The sequence below is a fragment of the Peromyscus leucopus genome, chromosome 4, assembly GCF_004664715.2.
Source record: "Peromyscus leucopus breed LL Stock chromosome 4, UCI_PerLeu_2.1, whole genome shotgun sequence".
NCBI lineage: Eukaryota > Metazoa > Chordata > Mammalia > Rodentia > Cricetidae > Peromyscus > Peromyscus leucopus.
This window is the reverse complement of record NC_051066.1, coordinates 139,310,178-139,330,966: the sequence shown is the minus strand read 5'-3', so window position 1 is coordinate 139,330,966 and position 20,789 is coordinate 139,310,178. Positions and strand designations below refer to the sequence as shown.

At 45.5% G+C, this 20,789-nt stretch overlaps 1 pseudogene; it reads left to right on the top strand.

Annotated features, from left to right (window-relative positions):
• The first annotated feature begins 13,548 nt into the window (after window positions 1–13,548).
• Window positions 13,549–13,703, top strand: LOC114692718 (annotated as a pseudogene).
• The last annotated feature ends 7,086 nt before the right edge of the window (window positions 13,704–20,789 follow it).

Here is a 20,789-nt window from a genome sequence, read left to right as displayed (position 1 = left end):
CCTTCTCTTCCATGTGATTCCCTGAGCTCTGCCCAATGTTTGGCTTTTAAAGATTTTTAAAAGTAAGCATTTTTATTTTTTTATGCTACATGGGTACCAAGGAGCAAAGAGCATAGGACTTGACATCGCATGGGTCCAAGTTTGAATTCTGCCTTCCCAGTGCACAAGCTGTGCCTAGGGGACTCACAGCTCCTGTCAGTCTGTTTCCTCATGTGTACACACTTTCCTGTCGTCTTCATGGAGCAGGGCCGTCATGAGTTCTATGAGAAATGCTACTGCTTTTTGGTCCCAGTTTGAGTTGCTTATTCTAGGTTTTCCTCCAAGGGCACTCAAAGATGGCCACTCTTGCTATCCAAAGATGGCTGCTCTCACTACTTAAAGATGGCTGCTCTCACTATCTTCCTGTTTAGGAAGAAGTGCTGGGTGTGATTTTGGTCTCCTCCCCACTCTGGCTCTCTTGAGTCTCTTAGTCTTATCCTATTAAAGGCCAAGCCCTGCCTGACTTCTGCTTGTATTTATGGTGCATGGCTGGAGATGTAGGTCCAAGCCCAGCAATTCTACTTTCTTTTTGTGTGAGCTTCAGTCAACCACTTGACTTCTCTGAGACTCTATATCTTTTCTGTAAAATAGAGATGATCTTATATTTTGCTCAATACTTCGATACTTTGTTTTTTCATTTTCAGACAGGGTCATGTTATACCTGAGGCTATCTTGGAACTCTCTGTAGCCCAGGCTGGCTTCATACAGTCACCTTTCCATCTTAGACTCTCAAAGTCTAAGGCATATACCACTATGCCTGAACTGATAGTTGGTTAAATCCACGTCGAGCTTACAGGTGTTCTGAACTATGTTCTGCCCCAGGGAATGACCTCAGGCCTTCTAAATGAATATTTTTAGTGATCAAGAAATCTTGTGATAATGAGCCCATTCTAGTCCAATTTCTGTTAGTGTTACTAAATGCTAGATTCTGGGTAAATTACAAAGAATGGGGTTTATTCAGCTTGTGGTTCTGGAGACAGAGAGTTCCACATCTGATGGGGACCCTCTTGTTGGTGAGGACTTTCTGCAGAGTCCTGAGGTAGCCCAGCCCATGTCATCACATAGTGAGAGGGGCTGTTTTAGTTACATTCCTGTCACTGTGATAAAATACCCTGACAGAAAGCAAGTAAAGGAAGGAAGGGTTTATTGTGGCTTATTGTTCCAGAGGGGATACAGTCCATCAAGACAGGGAGGGCCTGGCAGCAGATGTGTGTGAGGCGGGCCTGGCAGCCAGGAAGCAGAGAAATCACATTTCACCTTCTCACAGGACATATGGACAGACAGACAGACAGACACACACACACACACACACACACACACACACACACACACACACACACACAAGGGGGGGGTGGGCAGAGAAGGGGAGGGAGAAAACAAGAAGTAGTTGAGGTCGTATAGTCTCAAAGCCTGTTCCCAGTGACAGAGTTCTTCCAACAAGACTCCACTACTTCAAGTTGGCATAACCATCTCAAACATCACCAACAACTAGGGGCCAATTGTTCAAATACATGCACCACGAGGGGACATTCTCATTCAAACATGACAGCGTGGCAACAGACTCTGAGGCAGCTAGTCACACCACAGCCAATCAGGAAGAAGAAGGAGATGAGTGTTTGGTGCTCAGATCACTTTCTCCTGTTTATTCAGACCAGGACTTCAGTCCCTAGAATGATGCTGCCTTCATTTAGGGTAGATTTTCCCACCTCAATTAACCCAATCTAAAATCTCCCTCACAGGCATGTCCAGAGACGTGTCTCCTAGGCGATTTTAGATCTTGTCAAGTTGACAACAGGGCCCATACAAGCAATGGAATCAAACTGACTTTTCTAACAGACCAGTTTTTAAGATAACCGGGAGTCTAAAATGGCTCAGTCCATTCATGAGGCAGAGCTTTGGTGAGCTAATCACCTCTTGCAGGTCCCGCCTGATTCTATCTCATACCTTTCAAGGAGGATGAAATTTCATCTGAACTTTGTTGGGGATGTGACAGAGTCCCTCCAATGTTGTTGTGAAGGGATATTTGAATACTTGTTTCTCTCAAACAGCAGTTTTATTGGTATATAATTCATGTATAATAAAAGTCACTAAGTGAAAATGTACAATTCAGTAGTATCTAGCAAATTCACAAAGTAGACAGTTACCACTGTCTGGTTTTATTTTTATCAGCCCACCCCAAAGAAACCTGTATCTACTAGCAGTCACTTCTCATACATCCCTGGCAACCACCAATTTGCTTTCTGTCTCTATGAATTTGCCTATTCTGATCAATTTATATGAGTAGACTTGATAGTAGGTGGCCTTATGTAATTAGTTTCTTTTGCTTTGTATAAGGCTCAAGGTTTTCAAGGATCATGAATGTTATAGCATCTATTAGAATCTCATTCCTTCTATGGGCAAGGGCAATGTATGTCTGGTTACTCCATATTTTGTTAATCGGTTTATCAGCTTCATTGATGGACATTTGAATAGTCTTTATATTTGGGAGCTATTATGGACAATGAACATCCATGTGCAAGTTTTATGTGGACATATGTTTTCAATTCTCTTGGGTTTAGACCTAGGGGCAGAATTGCTGAGTCATATGATGACTGCATTTTATCTCTGGAGAGACTGGGAGGCTGTTTTCTGAAGGGCTGTACCATTTCACATCCTATTCCCTAAACCTCTCTCATGGTTTATGTTGGCCGATTGCAGGTGCTAACAAGTTTTTTGAGCTTCAAACCCAATTTAGTGCAAAACCTCAAAGGAACGCTCAGTTTGAATGATAGGATTGGATCTAGCTTTTTTTTTTTTTTTTTTTTTTTTTGGTTTTTCGAGACAGGGTTTCTCTGTGTAGCTTTGTGCCTTTCCTGGGACTCACTTGGTAGCCCAGGCTGGCCTCGAACTCACAGAGATCCGCCTGGCTCTGCCTCCCGAGTGCTGGGATTAAAGGCGTGCGCCGCCGCCGCCGCCACCACCACCCGGCTGGATCTAGCTTTTCCAAAAGAGCTTTCCTTGTAAAGTTTATGCTGTTATGCCCAAATTATTCTGCTATGAAATCCAGAATGTCAGATAGTCTTAGATGTGAGTTCTTGAATAAGAGCTGTGATCCAACGGAAGAACAGTTTAGATTGGTACCTGTCTTACCCAGAATTCCCTTAGTTAAGGATTTGAGCACAAGTCATTTCCCTGGAAGCTGATGCCAGGAAACATTGGTCAGGTGTAGATACAGGGAGGCGGAGAAGGGAAAGTAGCCAGTAAATGGTGTGTTATCAAGAAGCTCACTATTGTGGGTACGCAGGGCTTGGTCATTTGGGGATGAGTGGCCCAGTGTAGAATATGACTTGGAGTTGCCTCAATTTAGAGACAAGGCAGCTGGGGCTATTAATATTGCCAGTTCTACTGGATGAAGAATACTTCTTAGGGACATAAACTCCTAGGACTTCTGGATTTCCCTGTACACCAAGGAACCTTGAACTCATAACCACAGGTGGAGAGTGGCATGGCAGTGTTTGCCATGCCAACCTTCAGTATATGGAAGTAAGAGCTGAACTTCTACTGTGGGACCCACTCAAAGCGAAGCTCATGCATAATCTACCTGTGACCGGTACTGCTTACATAAAAATGTTTTGACCAGAATGTGCTATAAGGCTGGTTTGTGTCTGTTGACTTAAAGCAATGAAAATCAGGACAAATACAATTTTTCCTTCAACCCCTCATTGAGGTAGACAAGGACAAAGCTTCCCAAACATGGGGAATAGCATTTATATATGCTATTTCTTTTCTTCCAAAAGATTGAAGTTTGAGGCATTTCTTTATAAAAGAAAAGAATGGGGCATTTGAAAGGCACTTGCTGAAGTAATCAAGAGTTGAGAGGCAGGATTAGAAATAGGAATCAGAATCTGCCTGGAGACAACTTAGAGCCATAATCAAGGGTTAGGAACTATGCCAGTTCCCCACAGACCCAACTGCTGGGCTCCTTAGAGCCCTGAGCACATGTTCATCTTTAGGCCCAGCAGAGGAATGGCAGGTTCCAAACACTGCTGGAGACCATAGTCACCCTGGGTACCACATAAAAGCATCTCTCTGGGATCCAGCCCCAGTAGTTGTGGGATAGGGAAGGCCAACTGTTTTATCTAAGACCCCAGATGACTGTGGATTCTATTTGGGGACCTCTGAGAGCAGACAGTGCCACAGTAGATAAAGCTCCAGCTGTTTCTGGAGAGGAGGAGGACAACGGTGAGTTACTGGGCTTTTCCACATAGCCCATTAGGTCTCTGTGGCTCATCCTTCATAGCTAAGCCTAGCCTTTTTTGTTCTACTTCTGGCTGAGGTGTGTCTGTGGGGATTCAAGTTTCGTCCCTGGAAACCACGGGACTCTCAGAGCTGTGAAGCCCCCTCTTCAAGTCACCACCTCAAACAAGCAAGTGGACAATTGATCACCGATGGACTCTGGTCAGTTGAAAGGGGTACAAGGGGAATTACTTTAATTTGGATGTTTCTGAAACCAGGGAAGATTCTTCAAGCTTCTTACTCCTCATCAGACTTATCTTGGTCTGTGTTGTGGATTGTGTTTGTATTCTTCCTACTGCCCCAGATTCATCTGTTGAAGTCCTTAGAATGGGACCTTGTTTGGAGATAGGGTCCTGGCAGAAGTTAAAGCAGTTAAAGTGAGGTATTTGGGGCAGGCTGTCATCCAGCATGACAGTAGCTGTGTGAAAAGGAATCGTCTGGAGGCAGATGCACCCATGGAGAATGCCGTGCAGAAAGCGTTATGCAGAGAACACTGTTGGAGGTGAAGGTGGTCTTTTACAAGCCACAGGGGGAGACCTAGGAAGAGTCTTTCTTCACATTTCTTGGAAGAAACCAACCCTCTCCATCACCTTGATTGTCACCATCCTGATTCCACAGCTGTGAGCTGGTGAAGTTCTGTAATTTTTTTGTTTGTTTGTTTGTTTTCGAGACAGGGTTTCTCTGTACAGTTTTAGTGCCTGTCCTGGAACTCACTCTGTAGACCAGGCTGGCCTCGAACTCACAGAGATCTGCCTGCCTCTGCCTCCCGAGTGCTGGGATTAAAAGCGTGCACCACCACCACCACCCGGCAATTTATTTTTATTTTTATTTATTTATTTTATTATTTATTTATTTATTTTTAAAATTACACTCATGATTTTAATCACATTTGTGGTATTCATAGATTACATTCGCAGTATTCATTCAATTATATATATATATATTTAATTTTAAATGTCGAATGTCATTTCTTGAAGGGGGTAGGAGGTCTTAATTACAGGCTTACAGCACAATGGGAGGACCCCGGAGGGCAGAAGTTCCGGCGATGTTTTATAATTTATAGGTAGCCAGTCTATGGTACTTTGTACAGCAGCCTGGTTAATGGCTCCAGTTAGCTTTCTTCATTGTATCATCTACTTCTTGAGTTCCTCTCAGTCTTTTCCAGACGCTGGAGGAGGGAAGATGGGGAGCTGGGGAGAGGACTCAGTGGTTAAAGCATTTGCTTGGCAATCATGAAGGCCAGAGTTCAGATCCCTAGAATTCATGTAAATGCCAGTTTACATGGCACGGTAGGCAGCAGCCATGTGTGTACATGCACCTGGGCATGCATGCACACATGCATGCACATGGCACAATCTTGGGCATACACATCCTCACTCACAGTGAAAAAAGAAAGAAAAAAGAGGGAAGGGAAGAAGACGGCTGTGTGGGTGAAACTTTCTGTCCTGCCAACCAGCTCCTAAATAGCCAACATGGAGACTTACTATTAATTATAAATGCTTGGCTGATAGCTTAGGCTTGTAACTAACTAGCTCTTACATCTTAAATTAACCCATATTTCTTACCTACATTCTACTGTATGGTGGTAGCTTTTTTTCAGTATGGGCAAGTTCATCTCCTGCTTCCTCTGCATCTCCTGGTGATGCCGCCCTTCTTCCCAGCCTTCTCTCAGTCTTGCTTTCCTGCCTAACCTCTTTCTGCCTAGCTGTTGGCCAGTTGGCTCTTTATTAAACCAATGAGAGCAACACATCTCCACAGTGTACAAAAGGATTATTCCACAGCTTGGCTCTCCCTTCCTTCTTTTGCTACATACACTACTAAACTTCTGCTGTCAGGCATCAGAATCTGAAATGTCCCCTATGGGTTCCTGTTGGAGTGTTTGTTCACCAGTCTTAAAGGTCATGACACCTTTGGGAGAAGTAGATCAGTGGGCGGGGCCTTTGAAGGCTCTCCTGCTGCTGGTTCTGACTTGCCCTCCTTGTCCCATGCTTTGCCAACTTTGCTGCCTCCTTTTCCCACTGCCACAGTGGACTGGAGTTCTCTCAAGCCAGCACAAGCCTTTGCTCCCTCACGTTGTTTCTGTCATGCATTTTGGTCACTGTGAGGTAAAAATAAGGAATACAGGAGCTGTTGGCCTCGATGTTTGCTGTTGTAGTCCCCTAACTCAGGTACCACTCTTCCTAATAGCACACATTTGTAACAAATACTTTGTGTAGTGATTTATTTAATGTCTTCCTAAAATGAAAATGTCACCAAGTCAGGGATTTTAATCCATTTTTCCTTTAAAAATATTTTTATTATTTATGTACATATCTGTGTGAGTACTCATAGAGGCCAGAAGAGGGTATCTTAGATGCCCTGGAACAAGGATTACAGGTGTTTGTGAGTCACCCAGCATGGGTGCTTGTATCTGAACTCAAGTCCTCATGATAGAACAGCAAGCCCTCTTAACCTCTGAGCTCTCTCTCTAGCCCCTATGATGTTTTTCCACTTCCATTTCCCTCAGCTCCTGAAACAAGAGCTGGCAGAGTGTAGGTGTTCAATAAATATTTGTTGTATGGAAAAGTAAACAAGGACACTGTAGATGTAACCAACTGTCTTATTAAAATAAGAAACACAGAACGAATGTAAAAGAGAAAGCCGAGAGGTCAGAGCTCAGAGCTAAAATCTTACCTCCTGCAGTGCTCCTAGCTTCCCCGAAAGAGAGCTACTTCCTGTGTGTCTGTCTTTAAATAGTCTTTCTGTTCTGCCTTCTCATTGGTTGTAAACCCAACCACATGACTGCCTTATCACTGCCTGTAAGTACTGCCCTCCAGGTCTTAAAGGCGTATGTCTCCAATGCTGGCTGTATCCCTGAACACACAGAGATCTACCTAGCTCTTCTACCAAGGGCTGGGACTAAAGGCATGCGCCACCACCACCACGTTCTTGCTATGGCTCTAATAGCTCTGACCTCCGGGCAACTTTATTTATTAACATACAATGAAAATCACATTTCAGTACAAATAAAATACCACCATAGGACACCACTTCCAGAAGGGCAAGTCAATTCTGCCCATTCATTTCTGCCAACCTAACATCAAGAGCAGGGCCTGGATCATGACTGATATCCTTTGCGGGCTGTGGGAGGGTGTGGAAGGAGAGGGGGCACTGTGGATAGGATCGAATTTCATCTGGCAGAAGCCTCCTGGGCACATTCCTTGTCCCTGGAGAGATCTTGATTTCACAGTGCAGACCTTCCTGTGTTGTAGAATATTATTTTAAGGTGTGTTACTTTTGTTTATGTTGCATTTGTTTAACTCTGTGAAGCTGTGTTACTGTGCCTGTCTAAAAACCTGATGGTCTAATAAAAAGCTGAGTTTGGCAAATAGCAAGGCAGGAGAAGAGATAGGTGGGGCTGACAGGCAGAAAGAATAGATAGAAGGAGAAATCTGGGAGGAAAGGAGAAGGAACAAGAGAAGGAGGAGGACATCAGGGGCCAGCCACCCAGCCACACAACCAGCAACAGAGTAAGAAAGAAAGATATATAGAAATGGGAAAAGGCAAAAGCCCAGAGGCAAAAGGTAGATGGGTTAATTTAGATTAAGAAAGACTGACAAGAAACAAGCCAAGCTAAGACTGAGCAGTTGTGAATAAGAATAAGCCTCCGTGTGTGATTTATTTGGGAGCTTAGTGTCAGGCCCCCCAAAAGAGCAAAATAACCAACTACATTCCTGCTAACAGACCAATGGGACAGTGTGGCTACCTCATGTTGAGGGTAAACCCAGGCTGCTGGGGAGGGGTCGAAGAAGTGGGAATGAAGAGATGGGTTGCTGGAATGGATGGCAGGAAGACTCCCAGTTTCCTAGGTGCTGCTGGGTTGAGAGGGGCATGAGGACACCATAGAGAGGCTGCATGGAAACTTTGGGGTTGTGAGTTCCCCAACCCATAGACCTTGCCTGTTGGGCTTCTGCATTGTTGACCAGAGCCATGTGCTGCATTGTCTCACAGCTTCCAGTGACTGAGGCTGAAATACCAAATACCTGTGTGAGGTACCCGCTTCAGAAAACAAATCCTTTCTTTCTCAAAGCATCTCCTTACTTCCTGCTGACCTGGAACAGGGTCCTGAGGCTCTCTAGCAGGCAGGCCGTCTGTCCAGAGAGCTCATTGTCCCCAACTCAGCCTGCTGAAGGACAACCCTCTCTCACATTACTCCTGTCCTGGCTCCCTGCATTTCAGGGCATGTGGGCACATTGCCAGGCTGTTTGGGCTTGGTTTTACACAACTGTAAAAATGTATCTTTAAAAGAGAATCAGGGATACACACCTCACCGCTCTCTCAGAGCCTTCTTTTGGGAAACCTTCACAAACACAGCCCCATCTCCAGACTGATGCTGTTTGCTGACTGATGCTGCCAAGGAAACCCCACAGACTGCTTTGGCATCCTGGAATATCTGTCTGCTTCCCTAGATGTCTCCAGCATTCATATCCCCCCTCCCCTTCTCTGCCACAGGGCTTAAACTGGTAACTCTTCAACCACAACACAAATAAGATAAAATAGGAAGGAAAGTGTAAATGAGGAAATGGAAAAATTTACTCTATCAAAATGCTCACTGTGGCGTAGCAGAATGGTGGAGGGGTAATTTATTGGAATCCCTTTGGGCTTTGTTGGTGCTTGTTATGGTTTGAGTTATTGAATGTCCCCCAAGCATATGTATTTGAACTTGATTTCCAGTGGGTGGGGCTGTTTTAGGATGTTGGGAAGCCTTTGGGACCTGTGACTTAGGCACTGTACTAGCCCTTTGAAGCTTACAATCCAGCCCTGCTTCCAGTCCCATCCTCTCTGCTTCTTGATCTATTAAGATGTAAACAACTGGTGCCACAAGATCCAGCTTCAGTCACCCTGCTGTCCCTGCCATGTGGATCTTCACTTACTCCCAGGCTGGGATCACAGTTCTGTGCCATCACAGCTGGTTACAGGACATCTCCTGCTGGTTCTGTTTCTCTGGGTTATCTAACCTTCTCTCACTCAGTACATTTGGGATAATAATTCATAGTAATTATCAATATTTATTGAGAACTAACTATGGTCCTGACACTGTTTAAATACTTAATATTTAAATACTGCATTCACATTAACTCATTAAATCCTTACATTTCCAGGAGGGTACTATGGGGGCCCATTTTACAGGAGAAGAAACTGAGGCACAACCATGATATTTCTACCAACCTGGAACAAACTTCTGCTAGAGCCTGGGAATAAGTACAAGAAAGATCCACATGGTGGGGACAGCATGGTGGTTGAAGCTACAGTTTATGGTAACACTTGTACACATCTTGATAGATCAGGGAGGAGAGAGCTAATTCTTGCAAGTTGTCTTTCCCATATCACCCACACACATGCACATAGATAAAAATTAATAAACACAACAAAAAATGCACGTGTGTGTGTGTGTGTGTGTGTGTGTGTGTGTGTGTGAGAGAGAGAGAGAGAGAGAGAGAGAGAGAGAGAGAGAGAGAGAGAGAGAGAGAGAGAGGAGAGCATTCAGATGTGACATAGCTTCATAAGCAGGTGTCCCTTGCTCAAAGCTCATCTCCTCTTAACAATATTCAGAAATGACAAGTAGGTCCCAGTCCAACAGGGGTCTCAAGATAAGCTTCTTCATTCTCTTCTCCCTCCCGCCCCCGCCCAGAAGGCCAGACATGCAGCAGCACTTACAGGGAGACTGAGAAAGATAAAATGATAATGTGACCATGCCCCCAAATATAAAGAGTTATGCCTTATGTTTCAGTGACCAGATATCTGCACTTGGTTCTATCTGCTCTTGGTTCTGCCATCCACTGAGGGTTCTTAGCTGCCCACTGTCAGTGCTGCTCAAATGCAGACCTGGTTCATGACATCTGGGAGCCAGACCTTGGGTTGGGCTTTCTCACTGCCTTGACTTCCCCACTCTCTCTAGTCCCACCTGGATCTCTGGGCAAGCAGCTGAGTTTCCTCTGGATCCTGTTGAGCTGAATTCTAATGGCTGTGTTCTGTGTGGTTTGGTTCTTGCTTTTCTGAGAATGGACACTCACTGGAGTCTCAGCTTCCTTTTTGTTTTTCCCTTGGGGGAAGTGAAACAGGGAGGAAAAATAATCATGGGAGTGAGTACCCTTCCCTGCTTGTGCCGGGAACCCAGTGGTCTGTTTCTACTTTTCCCAAGCATTTAGCCACTCAGAACAGAATTTTAGGGGTGGGGTTGTGTATGCTGCAGTCTCTTTTTGTTGCCAAAAGGGAGGTGCCATGGAGATTAGCAGCTCCAAATCCTCACTTTATGGATGGGGAAAATGAAGGTCACATGAGAATGTTGTCCTGGACTATCCTGCAAAGCGAAGTGCCACCATCTTTATGAATTCAGCCATGCTTGATTGCAAAAGATCATCACAGCTTGTTGACTATTGATGGTCCCTCATAGAAGCAGGGGTAGGGAGGGTCATGGGATTATCACCCAAATATCCGTCTAACTCTCCCAACCAGTTGTAATCAATTCTGCTGTGATTGCATGTGGCCTCAGGAATGGGTTAGAAGTACATAGGGTAGGAAGAACTAGGGATGGGTCCTATCTGTGTAGCCATGGGGAGTCATCATCCATGCTGGAGGAAAATCAGTATGGCTTCTTTAAAGTCACCCATGCATCTTCCCAGAGTCCCTCACCCATTGCTCTGTAAGTGAGCCTAATAAACTCATAATGTTCCTAATAAAGTTCCTCCAGAGTGAACTTTGCTGGAATCCTGCCTCAGTTTGTATTTGGAACCTAAGAAGGAGAGATAGACATTGCTTACTTCTCCTGCAGGGGAGGAATTTTAGCAAGGGGGAGAAAGGCAAGAAATGAAGGAGGAAGTTCATAGAGTGTGTGATGGAGAGAGATCAGCTGGAGGGTGGGGGGGGCAGAACATGATGGTACTTGAATGCTCAACTTGGAGCTTGGTCTCTTCTTGGAGGTGGTGAAAGCTGCTGGAAGGTCTAGGGAGGGAGTGTTGGAAGGATGATGGTTCTGTGGATGAGGGGCTGTGGGATATGACTAGGTTGGGGACCAGGGTGTCAGGAAGTAAGAAAGGGTGAAAGAGATACAGGCATTTGGTGATGGGTGGGAGGGGGTAGAGGAGCTGCTGGCTTTGGGGGAGAAGTAGAACAAGTTGGGGAGATGAATACACTTGAGGGTCATTGCAAAGGAAAACGGAGTTATGGAAATTAAGCTAGGGGAGAGTACCCTTCTGAAGCAACATCTTAGATGTGGGGACTGGGAGCAGGTGAGCAAGAAGTGGAGGGCTGAGGCATTGACTTGGACAGTAAGGGGACCCAGGCTGCATGTTTGAGCTTAGGCTTAAAGACTTGACTTGTGATGCCCTGGTCACAGTGAGGTTCTAGTATCATAGCACACCCCATCCTCAACCTCTGAGGCATCAGCTACCAAAGGGGAAGTCAGATGGCTGAGCACTGGACCCTAGGCTGTCCAGGCTCCTCCCTACTTCCATAATCTCATGACTCTTAGAAGAAACTAGCATCGAGGGTGTAAGCATATTGTTAAATGCTGGATGACCTGATAAGGAAAAGAACCTTATTGACCAATATGGACAACTGCCTACTGCATGCTGGAAGCATCCACTCAGTGGTTCTGCATTATTTCCAACTTCAGAGGCTCCGTTCCTTATGTGATACCAAGCGCCACACGGGCTGTATTTATTTCAGACCCTTTCCTAGTTCTAATAATTAGTTTTTTGGCCATTAAGCTGGATCTCAGCAGGAATATGTTAACATGCTTATTTATATCTCACTGGGCACATACATTTTCTTGTAAGTAGTCTGTGGTTCCCCCAAAGTATCAGTGTGGAAACTTGAATTGACCCATCTATTTCTCAGCCTGTCTTCGTGAAGGTCAGCCCCTAAGGAGGCTGCCTCTCTGTTACTGCCTGCCCATCACCCCCAGCTCATAGTTATTTTATCATTTGGATTTTAGAGGATCAGGACCATAGAGTTAAAATGTTGGAATTGATCTGTGAGAGGGGAAGAAGCAGTGAAGAAGACCTTCCAGGCTGAGGGGTTCGTCATGTCCTGATCCCTGTGGGGGAACTCTGCTCTGTAGCTAAGATGGGGTGAAGGCTGATGATGGCTTTCAGACCAAGGATTCTAAACAAGGAGACTGTGCAGCTGTATCTCATTTGAGAAAAATAATTATGGCGACTGTTGGAGGTTGGTGGCAAGAGGAGAGGCAAGGAGGCCATAGTTTGATTGTACATAACATCCACACCCTCATGCATGAATCAGCTCTGATCAGGGCCATCATTTCAGAGCCCATTGCAAAATTAAAAAGTTGGAGCATGTATTAAAAAAACTAAGTATGATAGAATAATATTTGGCTGTATAAAATAGTAAAGTACTAATGTATGCTACATTGTGGGTAAATCTCAAAAAACGTTATATTGGGCTGTGGAGATGGCTCAGCAGGTAAAGGCATTTACTTCCTAATCTGGCAACCTGATTCAAACCTTAAATCCCATGGTTGAAGGAGAGAACTGACCCCTGAAAAAGTTGTCATTTAACTTCTACAAGTATATCATGGTAGAACAAACACCCCCTTCCCTACAAACATACAATAAATAAATGTAAAAAATATCACCCCCATTATGCTAAGTGAAGGAAGACAATTACAAAAGGTCACATATTCTACGACCCACTCATGAGAAATATGCAGAATACAGAAATCTGTAGAGACAGAGGGCAGGTTAGTGATTGCCAGGGAATGCAGGGTAGGGAAATGGAGAACAATATTTTGATGGGCATGAAGTTTTCTTTGAAGATGATAAAATGTTTCAGAAATCAACAAAACTGAGGGCTGGAAAGATGGCTCCGTGGCTAAGAGTATTTATTGTCCTTGTAGAAGACTTGAGTTTGATTCCCCGAACCCACATTGGGTGGCTCACAGCCACTTGTAACTCTAGTTCCCAGGAGATCTGATGCCTCTGACTTCCAAGGGCACCTGCATTCATGTGCACATACCCGCACCCAGACACATACACGTAATTTAAAATAAAAAACCTTTTAAGGCAATTGGAAAAAGAACCAACAAAAACAAATTGTGATTGAAAATGCCACAATGACCTAGTGTTGTAATTAAAAAGCTTAAACAAAGCAAAATAAAACACCAGAAAGAGCTAGATAATGGAGTTGGATGACACATGTACTCAATGCCACTCAACTGTTCATTTTAAAATGGTCAGACTTACCTGGTAGGGGGGTTACCACAACCACGAAGGTGGTTTTCTCATCTTCTGTTGTACTCTGAATGTGCTGACCTCTGATATTTCCCCAAATTTGGGAAACTTGACTGCGTTATTTCTGGTAGTGGGGTACTACATTCATGAGTTGTTTTATATGTACTGTTTATTTTTTGTTTATCATATATATTTAATTTAAGTGGTCAGATTTATTTAGCAAATTTTGTTTTAGTAAAAAATATATTTAATATATTAAATATCATTATTTCAAGATGGCAGCTCAAGAGGGCCTTTCTAAGTGTAGAGCCCCATGTGACTCCTCAGGAATTTGGTCCCAGAGCCATCATGGCTCTGAGAAACTCAGACTAGTGCAGCGAAAGACAGAGAGATGAGGTCCCCGCAAGTCGAAGGTGTATTTCTTGTGAATGCTGGTGGGTTGGTCCCTGATTTCTGGAGCCCCAGGAGTCCTGAGGCTTCAGAGACTTTCAGTCCCAACCAGGCAGGGCCCTGCTTTCTACCAGCCACTAGATGGAGAGGGACCTTATCCAAGGTCATGAGCATCTTAGCTTGATTCTCTGGACTCCTACTAGACCACGGCCCCTTTCATGTCTCCTCTCCAACCCCCTTCAGGTCCTGCCACCTTCCTGTCCTCCTGTGTCTCATTCCCTCTGCCTGTGCAACTGGGCCTTTGCAGGGTTCTCTACATGACGTGCCTCCAGCCTCCTTTCCAGCAACAGCTCAAGTTTATGGCATCATATTCACCCGGCTCTGGTATATGCTAATAACCTGCACCTGTTCACAAATGCAGAGGCAAGTTGGTTGAGGGGTCTTGCCATCTCTAATTTTAAAGCTCCATAAGAGATTGTTATGCCGCCAAAGTTTGAGTCAGTGCAAAGCGTTTCTGCCCTCTGGGGCCACCTAGCATTCTTCCAGTTGTACCAGCCTGAGGCAGAACTAATGGCGACACCATTTGGGCTTGCCTGGAGGAGACCACTTGGCTTCCAGCATGCAGCCTGTCGCCAGATGCATCAAAAGGGTCACCCTAGCCAGACTGCTCCAACTGCTCCCACTGCCAGGACATACCCTGTAAATACACCAGGCCAAATCCTTCCAGTGCCCTGGTCACAGCGTGGGGGCTGGGAGCAGTTAGCCCTGGGAAGGTTTTCCACTTTGAAGAGCCCCAGTCCAAGGGCCTGCCTCCCAGGTCACCAATCTGTCCCCCTGGAGGCTCCTGCCTGGTTCAGCAGGGAATATTGCTTTTGGGAGCTGCCTTTCTCAGGGCTGCTGGGACGGACTGTGCTTGCCATGTGAGCAGGCCACCTAGTGGGGGTTTGTGGATCCAGATCACAGACTGGCCCCCACTTTACCCTAACCTGAGGTGTGTTTTCAGGGGATGTTCTGGGGCTGACCTTGGAATTGTTTTCTTCATTTCTCAAGGAGTAAGAGAGTAAACAGTTAGGGAGAGGGGGAAGGAGAGGGAGAGGGAGAGGGAGAGGGGGGAGAGGGAGAGGGAGAGGGAGAGGGAGAGGGAGAGGGAGAGGGAGAGAGGGGAGAGGCAGAAATGGACAGATAACAAATATCTGCCGGTCCTTGGGCCAGGCAAGACACCAGCAGTTTGTTACTGCCATGAGTTCTTTGATCTCTATTTTCTGTTTTCATTAGCACACATTACACATTCATTGTTCATGGTATTGGCTTACGTAAGGATACTTTCATTCAAGTACATACACTTTGGGCACACCCCCCCCCATTCACTCTGCTCTTCCTTTTCTTAACCCCCTCCCATTAATCCTCGATTCCCCTGGACAGTCTAGCTTTCACATCAATGTTAGTTTTCACACTAGCCTCATAAGAAAGGACAGCTCTCCTGTTTGCAGATGATTGAGACACATGGGCTCATCACTTGGCCTAAGTCTGCAGTTCTGACTCTGCTGACTGGGAAGTGAACCCTGGTGCTCTGATTTTTGTTTCTGTTTGTGTCCATTGCCATAACAAATACTTACAAACCACAGAGCTTGAGAGCAAACAGCATCCCTACATTTTTTATCCTGCAGTTCTAGACATTAGAAGTCGGAGGTGGGCCTCACTGGTTAAGATCCCAGGGCTGAGAGCACATGTTCCTTCTTACAGCTTCTAGGGCAGAATCTGCCGCCTGGCCTCTTGTGGCTTGTGGGGGTTGCCTGTGTTCCTTGGCTTTTGGCCATGTCCGCCCTATGCCTTCATCCCTCTGGCTCCCTGGCTACAACCAAGAAAGGATTTCTGTTTTATGAAGACTCACACGACTAGTTAGTTGGACCATCCAGACAAACCAGGATGACCTCCTTCCATCTCAGAGTCCTTGACATGGGTCACATGGCCAAAGTCCCTGTTGCCATATAGAGGCGCATAGGCAGTCATGCATGCTCGGTATTAGGATATGGGTTTCTCTAACTTTGTGTACATATAGGTGTGCGTGTGTGAGCGCATGTGTGTGTGGTATTCTTTTTCTCTTACAGGCCACGGGCATCTTTAGAAGTGCCTTCATTGTGTTCTTCATGCCTGTAATGGCTACTATTATCAACTTGACAGCATCTAGAAATATGTATGACACACACACATATGACACAGACCTCTGGGCATGTGTGTGAGTGATTTTCTAGATTACGTTAAGGTAGAAAGACTGACCCTAAAAGTGGTGGCACCGTTCTATCTGTTGGAGTCCCAGACTGCATAAAAAGGGGACAGTGAGGTGAGAGTTCACCTCTCTGCCTCCTGACTGCAGATGTAACGTCACCAGCTGCCACAGGCTCCTGCTGCTATGCCTTCTCTACCATCACGGACTGTGCCCTCACTGTGAGCCAAAGGAAACCCTCCCCTGCTTAGGCTGCTTTCGACAAGCAATGGGAACTGTTATAATGCCCTCACGAGGCATTTCTGATGTGAGAGGTGAAGAGCCATGTTCTTCTAAAAGCCTGTTTCTTGACATGGTTTGGAAGAGTGTTCACATGTTTCAGATGAGCTGTGTTTTCAGATGTATGTGCATGAGTGTTGTGTATGTGTGCGTGCATGCGTGCCTGTGTGTGAGTGTGTATCTGTGTGATCTCTTGGTTCATACTAGTGACTCAGACATTTTGGATGAGCACAACAAATTCCAGAATTACATGTCATTAACCACCATCCTTATATTTCATCTAGTTCGGGTAGTGAAGCTGGCATTAACGGGATTGCAGGACCACAGGGCAGGTTTGAAGCTAAATTACCCAGTCCAAACTTCTGATTAGTCCATCAGAGCATTTGAGATGTAAATGCAGATGTCTCCTCCTGATGGTCTTCTGGCCTCACAGAGTGTGTCTCTGACTGCAGCTGTTTACATGAAGGGTTTTCAGTGCTTAGGACATTTGCAGACTTGGGTACTCTCGCTAGCCAGCTTGTTCCAGGCATCTTCCGACTCTGCTTCAGTGGGGCTGGATTACAGGTGGCCCGCTATGCCTGTCTGGTGTTTAAGTGAATGGTGGAGAGCTGAACTCAGGTTCTCACACGTGTGTGGCAAGTGCTTTACCCACTGAGCCATTTCTCACAGCCCCCTCCCTCCTTCTGTGGGCATCTCACATGAAGTCCTTTCCTGTTTTTCTCTTTATTTGCTTTTGTTTTTGACACAGGATCCCCTTACAAAGCCCAAGCTGGCCTGGAACTTGCTATGCAGCCCAGCCTGGCTTCCAACTTCACATCCTTCTGCCTTTGCTTCCGGAGTGCTCAGATAATTGGTATGAGCACCATACCCAACTAAGAAGTCTTTCATCTATTCTTTTCTCGAGTGTGGGGCCTGCCTATCCTTGCAGGCTTATAGGCACCTTGAGCCCACTGAAGGTCTCTGAAAAAGAATTTTAACTTCCCAGACCCCAAAATGTGAATGTATTTGGACATGGAACTTTTTAAAAATTAAATTAGCAAAAATTAAAATATAATTACAACATTTTCCTCTTCCCTCTAACCCCTTCCATGTCTCTTCTCTCCAGCTCATTCTATGCCTCCCACATTCCCTGTCAAATTAATACCCTCTTTTTGATTATTATTGCTACATGTATATGCATAAATACATAAATACAATCTACTGAGTATGTTTAGTGTGGCTTGTGTATATGACTTCACTGTGTAGGTTAACCAGTTAGGGGGCTCATCCCTGGAAGAGGCTAATTCTCCCTGAGCAGTTTCTTGTATTGAGTCTTTCTCTGTCCTGCCTGCCAGCCAGCTCCCAAATAACCACATGGAGACTTTATTAATTATGAGTGCTTGGCCTTAGCTTAGGCTTGTTTTTAACTAGTTCTTATAATTTAAATGAACCCATTTATATTAATTTACGTTCTTTTACATGGCTCAGTTACCTTTACCCTGTACTTCTCATTCTGCTTCCTCTGCATCTGGCTGATGATTCTGCCTTTTTTCTTCCCAGAGCTCGGTCACCAGAAGTCCTGCCTAACCTCTTCTGCCTAGCTAATGGTCATTTGGCCCGTTATTAAACCTATCACAGTGACACATCTTCACACAGCATAAAGGAACATTCCACAACAGTTACTGGATATCTGTAATTCTTTGTCTGAAGTGGGACTCCATGAGATTTCCCCCTTCCATGTTAGCATGTCTGTTGATACTGTTCTGTTCAGGGCTTGTTGAGGCAGCCATGTTGATGAGACTTCATGGGTGTAGCTTTACCGTCATTCTCAGGACAACACAGTATCACGGTAAACTTCCTTGTCCTCCAGCTCTTGCAATCTTTCTGCCCCCTCTTCCAACATGTTCCCCATTCTGTAAGTGCAAGAGTTGTGTTATAGATGTATCCATTAAGGCTGGGCTCCCCATGATCCATTGATATCTGTGTTATGACTTGTGGTTTTTCTGTGATGGTCTCCTTTTGCTGTAAAAAGAAGGTTCTCTGATGAGAAGTGAGAGCTGCACTATGGAGATGAGACTTAGAAAACCGATGAAAGTGAAATGAGGCTCCATGAGTGGTTGTAGCGCCCCGTGACTGGTGTCCCTTTGAGAAGTAGAGATCGGAACACAGTGTGCATGTACATGGGGGAAGACTGTGTGGGCATGCAGTGGAAAGGTGGCTGTCCACAAGCCGAGGAGACAGTACTCATAAGAAAACCACCTGCTAGCTCTTGGACCTTGTTCTTCCAGCCCCAGTATCACACAAGAAGATGACACCATTTTGAAGCCACTGAGTCTGTGGCTGCCCTAATAACTCAGTACTGGGTTTGTCCCAGGTGGTGGCCCTCCTTCCTAGGGGGAGTTATTCCATATGCCTACTGCACTTAGTGGCTAAGGACACAGAAGGCACCTACAAAGCAGGAAAACAACAGCTGGAATCAAGTTCCCAGCAGGCTGACTATGGGCAGCTCATGCCAGACGATCAACAGCATCCTTGCTCTTCTGGAGAGTTGAGTCCTGATCTTCATGTCTCTTTGTTTGATTCCCTCAACTCCATCTGGACTATGGGTTTCTATCCCTTCAGCCTTCTTCAAGTTTTAGTGTATGTGTGTGTGTGTGTGTGTGTGTGTGTGTGTGTGTGTGTGTGTGCTGGGAGTGTTAGACACATGGAGGCAACTTAGAATTGGCTCTGTTCTTGAGTACTCCCAGATGCTGGGATCCAGTGGGAACCGATGGTTTTGGAGTCATCCCTGGTTGGGGCTGACTCAGGTTAGGGCTTGATCCCCAGAATATAGTTGGAAAGGCTAGCTATGGTGGGCTTTGGTGGCTTCAAGTCCCTTGCTCCTGAAGTGTGGCTCAGGGTCTCAGGTGCCTTTCTGGGGCCCACTTCTGTGGAAGTCAGGGGCTGAAGCTCACTGTTAGCTGGATGCCTGAGCAATCTTAAGAGAACAAAGAACGAAGTTCACCCCTTCCTGAGGGTTCAGCCCAGATGGTGTTTCAAGACAGGAATTGATTATACATGTTGAGAAAGGCCAGTGTCGAAAGCTGACAGAGCTAACTGATTGGCTGGCCAAGGCTACTGGGAGCAAAGAAGATAGAGAGGAGAGAGGCGGGTGTCTAGGAGGAAGGATCCCAGGATGGACCCTTATCACTGGCAGCTGGCTTCCTTCTGGGCTCGGTGCTAGAGGCCAAAACCAGTCATTTCAACAATAGGGCACATTTTCTTATGAGAACAGAGGTCAGATGCATTAATGTATATCAGTGTGATATTTGGGAGATGTGAAGGAGAGTGAGGGGTTCACACAGCCAGGGGTGAAGTCTTAATCTATATGAGGCAAACTGATTTACAGGAGGGAGTGAGGCATAGACATGTTCCCATCGCTTTTCCGTCTCCGGCTGAACCATACCCCTGAGTCCTCTGTGTCAGCTGGTGGATCTAATGAATAATACTGGTGGGTAATAATGTTAGTTCTGAGATCCTCTGGTGCAAGGCCCCAAATTAAAGCCCGATATTGTGTCATCTTGTGAAATAGCAAGGACCTCGAAGATCCTTACTCAGATTCTCCTCTCCACCCTGCTCCTGCTGAGAGGGCCCCCCAGATAACCAACCTCCTTTATCCAGAGGACCCGGTACAATTCCAGCTTTTTCCCAGTGGCTTAGTTCTCCATCAGCTCATGGGCCACTCCAACAAGCCCATTACACCTGACCCTCTTGAGGGCCCTGGGTGTTCACTCCTTCTGAGTATAAGGCCCATATGGTCCTGTGGTGTGCTGTGTCTTTCAGACCCAAACTGCCCCTGTCATAAACTGCTAAGGTTGAGTGTCTCCTTCATATTTGGGTAGGCGGGAGTCTCCTTCATTAACCCAGTGCACAGGAGGCAAGAAAAACAGATGGTCTCGTCAGCCAGATGCTATCATTTGAGGTTCTCTTGAGAGTAAGCTGCCCCTCCCAATTTAATTTAGCTGACCTTTTGGAGTTTCTCAAACTAAGTTTATGCTAGGTCAAGTAGTAAGGCCCACCTGGGGTCTTGTGTGTACTTCATGCCCTGACCTCTGAGCATGCTGTTTCTGCCTTCATTTGACTCAGGGCACCAGGTGCAACCCTTTAGGAGTTGTCTTAGCAACCTACTTACTCTTCCCCCTTGGCCTCGACTACACAAATACAGTGAGATTTCTGATCACTGTCAGGACTTCCTTTGTAGAAAAAGGAATGAGTGAATGAGTAAGACAGAGTCTTATAGAGAGTGAGCCTCTGTATAATTAAGGGATTCAAATGGATGTTTACTAGTTATCTGTATCAGTTAGAATAAAAGATGTTGTTGCTGTAACAAAATG